The following is a 9,845-nucleotide window of genomic DNA, read 5'->3' on the forward strand; positions in this document are numbered from 1 at the left end:
TCATTTATAGAAACCTAAGTCAGATAGCTCTAATTTCAAATATTGAACCAAAAATAATAGAAGAAGCACTACTAGACCCTAATTGGATAATAACTATGCAAGAAGAGCTAGCTCAATTTGAGAGAAATCAAATGAGGCATCTAGTTCCCAAACTTGAAATAAATCCATAATAGAATCTAAATGGGTCTTCAGAAACAAAATAGATGAAAAAGGGGAGGTAGTAAGAAACAAAGTTAGATTAGTAGCTAAAGAATTTAGTCAAGTTGAAGGATTAGATTATGATGAGACTTATGCACCTGTAACTAGTCTTGAATCCATAAGAATATTGTTAGCCTATGTAGCTCATAAAGGATTCAAGCTCTACCAAATGGGCGTAAAGTCTGCTTTCTTAACGGGTTCATAAAAGAAGAAGTTTTTATAGGTCAACCACCAGGGTTTGAAGACAAAGACCATCCTGATTATGTCTTCAAACTAAAGAAAACTTAATATGGACTAAAACAAGCACCTAGAGCATGGTATGAAAGGTTATCAACCTACTTAGTTTCCAAAGGCTTTCAACAAGGATAAATTGACCCCTCTGGTAGATTTTTACCAAGTGGGTTGATATCTACTATAGATAAAAATAACCTTGGAGAGAGTCCAACAAGCCATCCTTATTTCTAGTGGTTAGTATCAAGTATACCAATTATATATCTTGTATATATAACTACTACATTATACTATCAGCTTATTGATATTTGCATAAATGTCGGGTTATCAACCCATTAACATATATACATCATATGTATATCACCCAATATCACACCTATCCACATTAATCTTGGAGAATGTCCAACAAGTCAATGCTTCAAGTTAAAGCTGACCCATTAATCATGAGATCAAATCTCAATGGTTTGAATATGTTTAATTTTAAGTTGGGCTTGGAGAGAGTCCAACAACCCATGCTTAAAATTCAAACTCTAATTCTAGACCATATTAATGGAAGGTGTAATCTTTAAAATTTAAATAAGGGATTTTTTTTATTTGCTCTCATAAATTACATGTAAAATAGAAAAACTATCTACATGCTTCTACATGACATAATCATGACACATATATACAACGCAACATTAATCATATTAATCATGCATATGTTATGACATAAATTATGACATAAGTCATGTCATTGTTGTTATATATTAATTTAGAAAATAAATATGTTAAAGAATTTGATTTCATAAATCATAATTCTTTGATTAGATTAGGAAATAATTTTCAAATCTAATTACATATCTTATTAGGCAATAATTCTAAATTAGGAAATTTCTAATTTAAATTAGGAAACAATTTTCCAAATTGGGTTTTCCTAATCATATTAGGAAATAATTTCTAAAATTGGATTTCCTAACAAATTAAGAAACCTTTTCAAATTTAAAAATTTTCTATAATGGATTAGGAAATAATTTTCTTATCTAAAATTTTCAAAATAACTTTAGACAACCTACGACATGTTAAACATAGATCTACGATCTATGTTGATTGGCTATCATTATTTGATTAGTTGAATGAAACTAGATTATAACATTCATATCAATCGTATTGAAATATGCTATTGTTTGATTAGTCGAATGAAACTAGATTGTGTCGTTCATATACTCGAATTAACATGAACATGCTACAAACATTGCTGTTTAATCAAATTAAACAATCACTAATGTTTAATTGAATTAAACTACTTTTGTTTCATGCTAGATTAATCAAAAACCTCCCATAAATCATTTAACAATCATAATAAACATGTTCATTTATATCAAATATAAAAGCGAACATTAAAATAATGTAATCAAATTTGCAAGTGGCTTTGATACCACTATTGAATTCCATAGCAAAATAAAATATGAAAACACTATGGAAAAAGAACCCACCAAGGATCCATGCGAATTCTAATTACTCATTGTTGTAGAATGTTACCTCTTAATGCATAAACCTTTATGAATATGGAGGATGAAGTCGATATTAATGCGATTAGAATGCCCGCACCTCTATGACATCCACATGAGCACATCCGTCGTCGTCTGTCTCACGAGCACAATTGGAGAATCACATAACCCACACTGTAGTGCTAGCTATTACTTAAAGTTAGGATCCAACCCTAACATTTAGAATTGACATGATCTTATATGATAAGATCATGTTCAAAATTTTCTCAACCTCCAAGTCTTATGTAATAAAACCTTTTCAAATTTTTATGCATATCCAATAATGCAAACAAAATTACAAATGTGGATATTAAAATTGTGGGCCTGTTTGAGAATCTCAAATGCATATTGAATTAACCATTAATCCAACAAGTTTAAGATCCAAAACTAATTTCAGACATAAACTTAGACTTAGTTTATTTTAGTCATACTAAAATAAACTAAACTCTAAATTTTGAATGTGAGACTTTGATGGAAGATGATCTGAAAATTTTTATTACTAATTTTAATAATTTTTATTTTTAGTAATTTTGGAAGTTTTTGATATTTAGAGTAGTTTTAAAAATTTCTATTAGTTTTAATTTAGAATTTTTAAGTCAGTTTAAGATTTTTAGGATTTCGAGTCCGTTAAGAAACTTTTCTTTTTATTAGGGGTTTTTCTTTCTTTTACGAGTTAAGGTTTTGGGTCTATATAAATATCTTATGAGTTGATATTTAAGGACAAGAAGTTTTTGATTTAATAATATTTTTGGCAGTTCCATTTATTTTCCTATCTCCTGGTATTCTCTTGAATTAATAGATTTTAGAAGATTATTTTCGGCGTTCACAGTCGAACCAATGGATTCAATATTGCCCGCAAGATAATCACTATTTCGCCTAGCATCAGTTGGTATCAGAGCTCTTAAATGTGATGGATCGTCGTCATGGTCATGATCGTGGTCGCGACAGGTAGGTTTCGACTGAGGAAACCGTGCTCCATGATCGTAGCACTCAAGATGAGATACTTTAAAATCTACAAAGACAAGTCACAAAGTTATTCCAGCATCTTATGGCGCAAGATCATAAAAGTCAGCTCTTATATCTGATAGATCATCGTTGTGGTCATGACCATGGTTGTGACAGACAAATTTTGGCTAAGGAAGCCTTGTACCATGATCGTAGCATTCGAGACGAGATACTTCGACATCTACAAAGACAAGTCATAAAGTTATTCCAATATCTAGCAACGCAAGATCGTAAAGGCCGTAAGTTCCTTTATTCCCTTTTTGAAAAATTATTAATTTCTAATCAAGGAGAGATGTTGAAGCGCAAGTTTGGTTTCGAGGGATACCAGATCAACCACCCCGCCACCTACAATTTCAAGAAAATATCAGCTCCATAACCCCTCTATGTTCCGCTTTCCTCCTGCAATAGAGACAACCATGAGGATGCAGACCTTGACAACATTGAGTATGATCAATCCTACTTCCTAATCATTTGAACACAGGAGGCGACAATGGAGACAATGACAAGATCGAAATATTTGGTGATCTAGTTTATGACGATGCTGACGAAGAAAAGATAGACCTAGATGAAGTGTTGATCGAAGACCAGAAGTCCACTTTGTCCGACGACAATCAGCAGCTTGGTTCATCTATCGATGAACCCCAATCTCCATCTTCTTACCTTGCATTGATTCAGCACCCCAATTTATTCATCCTGACGAAGATGAAACTGAGTCAACTAGTGAACCAATATACGACGAGGATGAAGTTGTCGATGAAATAGTTGATAATCCAATTCTTTATCTTAGCGCTAATATTGGCGGGTTGCTCAATCAAGCCCTTGTCAATGCTTCCGGGTACGCCAACACTTCCACTGTACAGGAGGCTTCTTCTTCAAAGAAAGCACCAAACTGATGGCGCCTGAAATTCCGCTCCGTTTAATTCTTGCCAAACAAAAATTTTCAGAGATAGAATCTTTTCAAGCAGCCCTCATATTCGATCAACTATGTGCTTGATTGATGCAAAAGATCATTGGGCTCTTGTGTTGGTATTCAGGATCCATATGTAAAGGAAATAATTTACGTAGTAGAAAATAAATTGTACATTTCTTCTTGAGATTGTGTAGGAGATGTTCTTTACCCGAAAACCTCTTGATCTTCTGTTGTATTCCTCTCCTCTTCTTGGACATTGTGTGGGCAATGATCCTCCAAGATGACTCCACCAAAATTCCTTCTCTTAATCTAATGGCAAGCAAGAGAGAAACCTCCCTCTTCTTCTTCCTTTTCCCTTCCTTCTTTTTCTTCTTCCTTCTTCTTCTTGGCCGCCGGCCCTAGCAAGGTTTAGGGACCTTGTGCGCCGGCCCTAGCAAAAGGGGAAGGGGAGGAAGCTTGGGTGAACAATAGAGGAAGGGTTCCTTAGGGGCGCTGACCCTAGCAAAAGGGAAGGGGAAGAGTTGATGCCGTCGGCCCTAGGGAAACAAGGTGGAGAGAATTTGATTTTGTGTGTTCTTTCCCTCTCCTAATCCTCCCTTTTTATAGCTATGCCATCTTAGAAAATATAAAAAGAATCTAACAAATTTTTCTTATTTAGGTTTAGTTAAAAAAATCTAATAAAATATCTTGATAAGATTTTGTTAGTTTCTTAATAAATTTCCTTAACTAAATTTTGTTATTATCTTAACAAAATCTTTTAATAAAATTTCATTAATTTCTTAACAAAATTTCTTAATTAAGTTTTGTTATTTTCTTAACAAATTTTCTATGAAAAATCATAACAAAATTTTGTTTAGGATTTAGAATAAATAGAATTCTTAACAGAATTTCTCAGGTGGATACGAGGCTTTATCCAGAGGCTATAGCAGGGACCTAGAGGAGGAATTGGTTTTGACCTTCTGATGGGCTTGGGCTTCCTGTGTTCTCCCTGAATACCCTGTTGGGATCGAGGCGTTCGCTAGAGGGGGTGAATAGCGTTTTTCAATTTAGTGAGAGCCCTAGAGCCAATCATGTGATGATTGATGTATGGACTAATTGTATCATATTTTTATAAAGGCATTTCTTTATGGTTATTATACTTACTTGTATTGGTGCCAAATAACTAAGTATAATAACGTCCTTGAGTAGTTAGTTTATATCTATATCATCGATTGGTTGAATCGATAGTGAGATGATATAGAGAACACTACTCTTAATAATTCCAAGTCAAGTATTAATATTCAGGGACAATGTTAATGTGATGAGACTAGCATATAGGTCAACTCGATGACTTGATCTCATAAGTCATGGATATGAGATATCAAGTTGACACATAGGTATACATTGGAGAATGTATACTGAATGACCTGCCATGAGAAAGTATCATGGATCGTTATACGCGATGTCATATACTTTCTCATGTGGCTATTATATTTACTATTAGTCCTTGGACCTAAAGTCAACATGGTTCCCAACATAAGGAGTTGCGTACTTTGGCTTTGTCAAACGAACTCCTCCTCGTCATCCGAAGAGTCACTACTTGAGGTGTCCCATGTAGCTTGTGCAACCATCACCTCCTTCTTATTTTTATCCTTCTTCTTCTTTTCCTTTGAGTCTTCTTTCTTCTTTAGATCCGGGCAATTTGGCTTGATGTGTCCCCTTTTGTTGCATTCATAACAAGTCACATTAGGATTATAACTTGAATTTTGTGTTTTACCTCTAGATGGTGTAAACATCTTCTTGACGTCCCTCCTAGTAAATCTTCTTGACTTCCCCATCATTCTTTTGACATAGTGTGCCATCTCTTTGGCCGTCATCTCTTCATCACTATCAGAAGTTTCTTGCTCGGATTCGGATGAGGACTTCTTTCTCCTTCTTTTTCTTCTTGTCCTTCTTTTCTACAAGCAAAGCAATACCTTTCTCTTTTGTAGACAAGTTAGCTTGTTCATGTAGCTCAAATTCACAAAATAGTTCATCTAGTTTTACAATGGACAAGTCCCTTGACACCTTATAAGCATCGACCATTGATGCCCATAGAGTGGTTCGGGGGAAAGCTTGTAGCACATACCTTACTAGATCTCGGTTGTCAATCTTCTCACCAATGACATGGAGGCCGTTTACGATCTCTTTGAATCGTCCATGCATTTGGCTCACATTCTCATTTGTTTTCATTGAGAAAGATTGAAGTTGTCCCACCAATAAATCCCTCTTGGCTCGTCTTGATTCGCTTGAGCCCTCATTGAGTTCAATGAGCTTTTCCCACAATTCTTTGGCCGAGTTGAATGGACCAACCTTGCTCAATTGCTCTTTAGAGAGTCCGCACTACAAGGTCGTTGTAGCTTTCGCATTCGCTTGTGCCTTCTTGCATATGTCCTTTGACCAATCCTTTGTAGGAAGAGGAAATCCAAGAGCATCCTTTGGCTTCTCGAATCCGTCTATAACACTAAACCAAATGTCAATGTCGTTCATCAAATAGTATTCCATCCTACCTTTCCAATACGCGAAGTCGTTGCCATCGAAGTAGGGCGGTCGTGCGGTGCTGTATCCCTCTTGAAACGCCATAAATGATTTCGGTTGAGCGTTGGTTCTTCCGAAGGTAACCTGCTCTGATACCACTTGTTGGGATCGGTGCGTTCGCTAGAGGGGGTGAATAACGCTTTTCGATCTTTCTGCAAAATAGTTAGCGGAAGCAAAAGAAAACAGAACAAAAAGATCAATACGCTAACCCGTTCGATTTACTTGGTATCCACCTCAACGAGGTGACTAATCCAAGGATCCACACACACAGCCGACGATTCCACTATGAAGAAACCTCCTTCTCAAAGCAAGCTTCGAAGGCGGAGAAACCTTTACAAAAAGCTCTCTTCCTCGTACAAGATATGTAGTTGGGTTTTGAGGAGGAAGATGGAGAGTTTTACAATATCAGAGAGCAATCAGAAAGATGAAAGAAGCAAGTGTTAATTTCTTCGACGTTGACTGCTCTTTTTATCATTTTTCGTACATCAGTCGACTGCTCCTAAGGCCAGTCGACTGATGGGCTTCAAACGGCTCTTTAATTCGCATTTAATTGGCCAGTTGTCACCCAACGGACAGTCTATCAGTCGACTGCTCAACGCCAGTCGACTGATGCCAGTCGACTGAACCACTCGACTGAACTTTCTGTTTGGCCCCAGTCGACTGCAGCTACAGTGCCAGTCGACTGATGCTTCTGAGTTCGCTTGTGTGTGCTTCTGATCAACCACCAGTTTCGCTAACCTAAAAATTTCATCGCTAACATATCTTAGCGACGATATTTTATCGTCGCTAAATTTGTCGCTATAAGCTTGTCGCTAATTAACATTAGCGATGAAATTTCAAAAATTCGTCGCTAACAGTAGCGACGAAATAGTAATCGTCTCTAATCAGCCTATAATCGTCGCTAAAGTTAGCGACGAATTATTAAACTTTCGTTGCTAAAATTTCTAATATTAGCGACGAGTTTTTATAATATCGTAGCTAAATCGAGGAGTGGACTCTGATGAGGAGGTGGCATCTGAAGAAGTGCTATATTAGTGGTTCTAGATGAGGAGGTGGCATCTGAAGAAGTGGACCTAACTGGCTTTCGCCCACTTCCAAGTCCTCTAATATAGCCCGAGCGTGTACCGAGGACTCGATCACAAACTGTATCCGTAATTTGTACTACATCGATGTCATTTCCTGAAGTTTCTTGTGTCTGAACATATTCATCACGCAGTCTGACTATATCATCCTAAGAATAACAAATATGTTAAAATATATATATAATTAATTCTACATGATTAATAACAAATTTAGTAAATTATAAATAACTTACGTATGCAGTTGCGGCCCTCTCCCCAACCCACCATTTTGACGTGCTGTAATGAGTTTCATTAAAGACGGTAATCCGATCTTTTCGCTGTGACTGATCGATCTGAAAAAATTAATGTGTTAATATTGTAATTCATACATTATATATACGATAGTTATACAATGTTGCTCCAGCCATTTAACACCTTCACATGCATTAACTTCACCAAAAAATTGAATATAGAAAAATTTGTGCAATTGTGGTACAACTCTTTTTTTGCTGCTTCAAACATTGAAGTATAACTTCCTCTCATATCATTTGGATTCATATTTGTAGGGATATCATCGAATTGAGGTCCGCTGATGTTGATATTTTGTGCATTTCTTAAATCAGTAAACATGTTTTCAAAATCATCGTCTTCAAAATCACAATCGTTTGCAGTTTCATTATCAATACTTATATTACCAGATGATGTAGCAGCTTCTCATGAAAATTCCAGACTTTATATAATTTGTCAAATCCCCACCTATAAAGATGTCCTCGAACATAATCCAATTCATATTTAAAAAAATTGTCACACCGCCGAGATCACACGAATTTTTGATAAATTCAAACTTATCATATAATTCTTCGCCATCTTTAAGAACTCATGTAACCCTTTTATATATTCATGGCTAATCCGATTCTCGATCATTATCCAACTTTTATCCATATTTAAACAACCTGGTGAAATACATGAAAAATTTCATACCCTAAAATAGCTCATAAAAAAGTATGTAAATATGTTATGAACATTTTCAAACATGATCAATAATTTCTATAATTATCGAAGTTTCATTTATTAAAATACATAATAAGAGAATAAAAAACCGGAGGATGTATCATAATAAGAGCATAAGAAAATCTACGGAAAGTTAGCGAAAAAGAATAAGAAAAACTATATCCTAAACAAACATCAATCCGACATGATGTTAAACCTAGGATAGTAAGTTAATGCTCCCTACATAGCACTACTTGAATTAATAATCAAACATCAATGTTAAACCTAGGATGTTAAACCTAGCAATGGTAGACATGTTCATAATTATAGAACAAAGGTCTTAAATAACATTTGCATTTGAAACACTAGTTGAATTAATAACCAATTTCAACAAATAGAGCACACATCCTAATCAATTAGGGTTATGGTCAAATCCTAATCACGTATTTCTATTTCACTGGGATTGGACCATTGGAATTGTATTTGATGTTGTTTGCTTCAAAGAGAGAGTATAGGTCAATACCTTTGATCTGGGATTGCAGTGCTTGAATTTCTTCGTGTTGTTTGCTTCAACAGGGAAGCTCGGAAATAAAGATGCCACCAACTGCAGTAAGGAAATCGAGAGAGGAGTGAATGCAACGTAGAGAATTGGCAAACCGATTATCCTAACCACACACAGAGTTCAGCAAATCGATCCCTTACTTCGAAGCTTGACCAGGACAGAGCAGCGGAGGAGAAGCTGTGGCGGCGGAGAAGCTGTGGTGGAGGAGGAGCTGTGGCGGTGGATAAGCTGTGGCGGAGGAGGAGCTGTGGCGGCGGAGAAGCTGTGGCGGAGGAGGAGCAGCGGAGGAGGAGCTGTGGCGGCGGAGAAGCTGTGGCGGAGGAGGAGCAGCGGAGGAGGGGCAGCGCAGCGGCGGAGGAGATGTGTCGAGGTGGACAGGCGGCGTCGAAGATCGCGGAGGCGTCGAAGGAGAGCGTCGGAGAAAGGGAGACGGAGGCTCGGTCGGAGAAAGGGGAGAAATTAAGGAGATCGGGCGCAGAGTTAGGGCACGGGACGAAGGGTTGGGGTTTAGATGAAGATTAGCGACGAAATAAATTTTTTTCGCCGCAAATATTTAACGTTTAGCGACGATATTAAATTTTTCACCGCAAATATATCCCTAGACAAATATTAGCGACGAATTTTCAAATATTCGTCGCTAACCTATAGTTAAAAACATATATTAGCGACGAAATTATTAAATTTCGTCGCAAAACATTATGTTAGCGGCGAAATAGCATATTTCGTCGCTAAAAAATTTTTTTGCGACGAAAATTAAAATCGTCGCTAATATTTCGTCGCTATTTTTATGATTTCTTGTAGTG

The sequence above is a fragment of the Curcuma longa genome, chromosome 16 (assembly GCF_044706935.1).
Source record: "Curcuma longa cultivar G26 ecotype Majalengka, Jawa Barat chromosome 16, ITB_CL_G26_1.1, whole genome shotgun sequence".
Lineage (NCBI taxonomy): Eukaryota > Viridiplantae > Streptophyta > Magnoliopsida > Zingiberales > Zingiberaceae > Curcuma > Curcuma longa.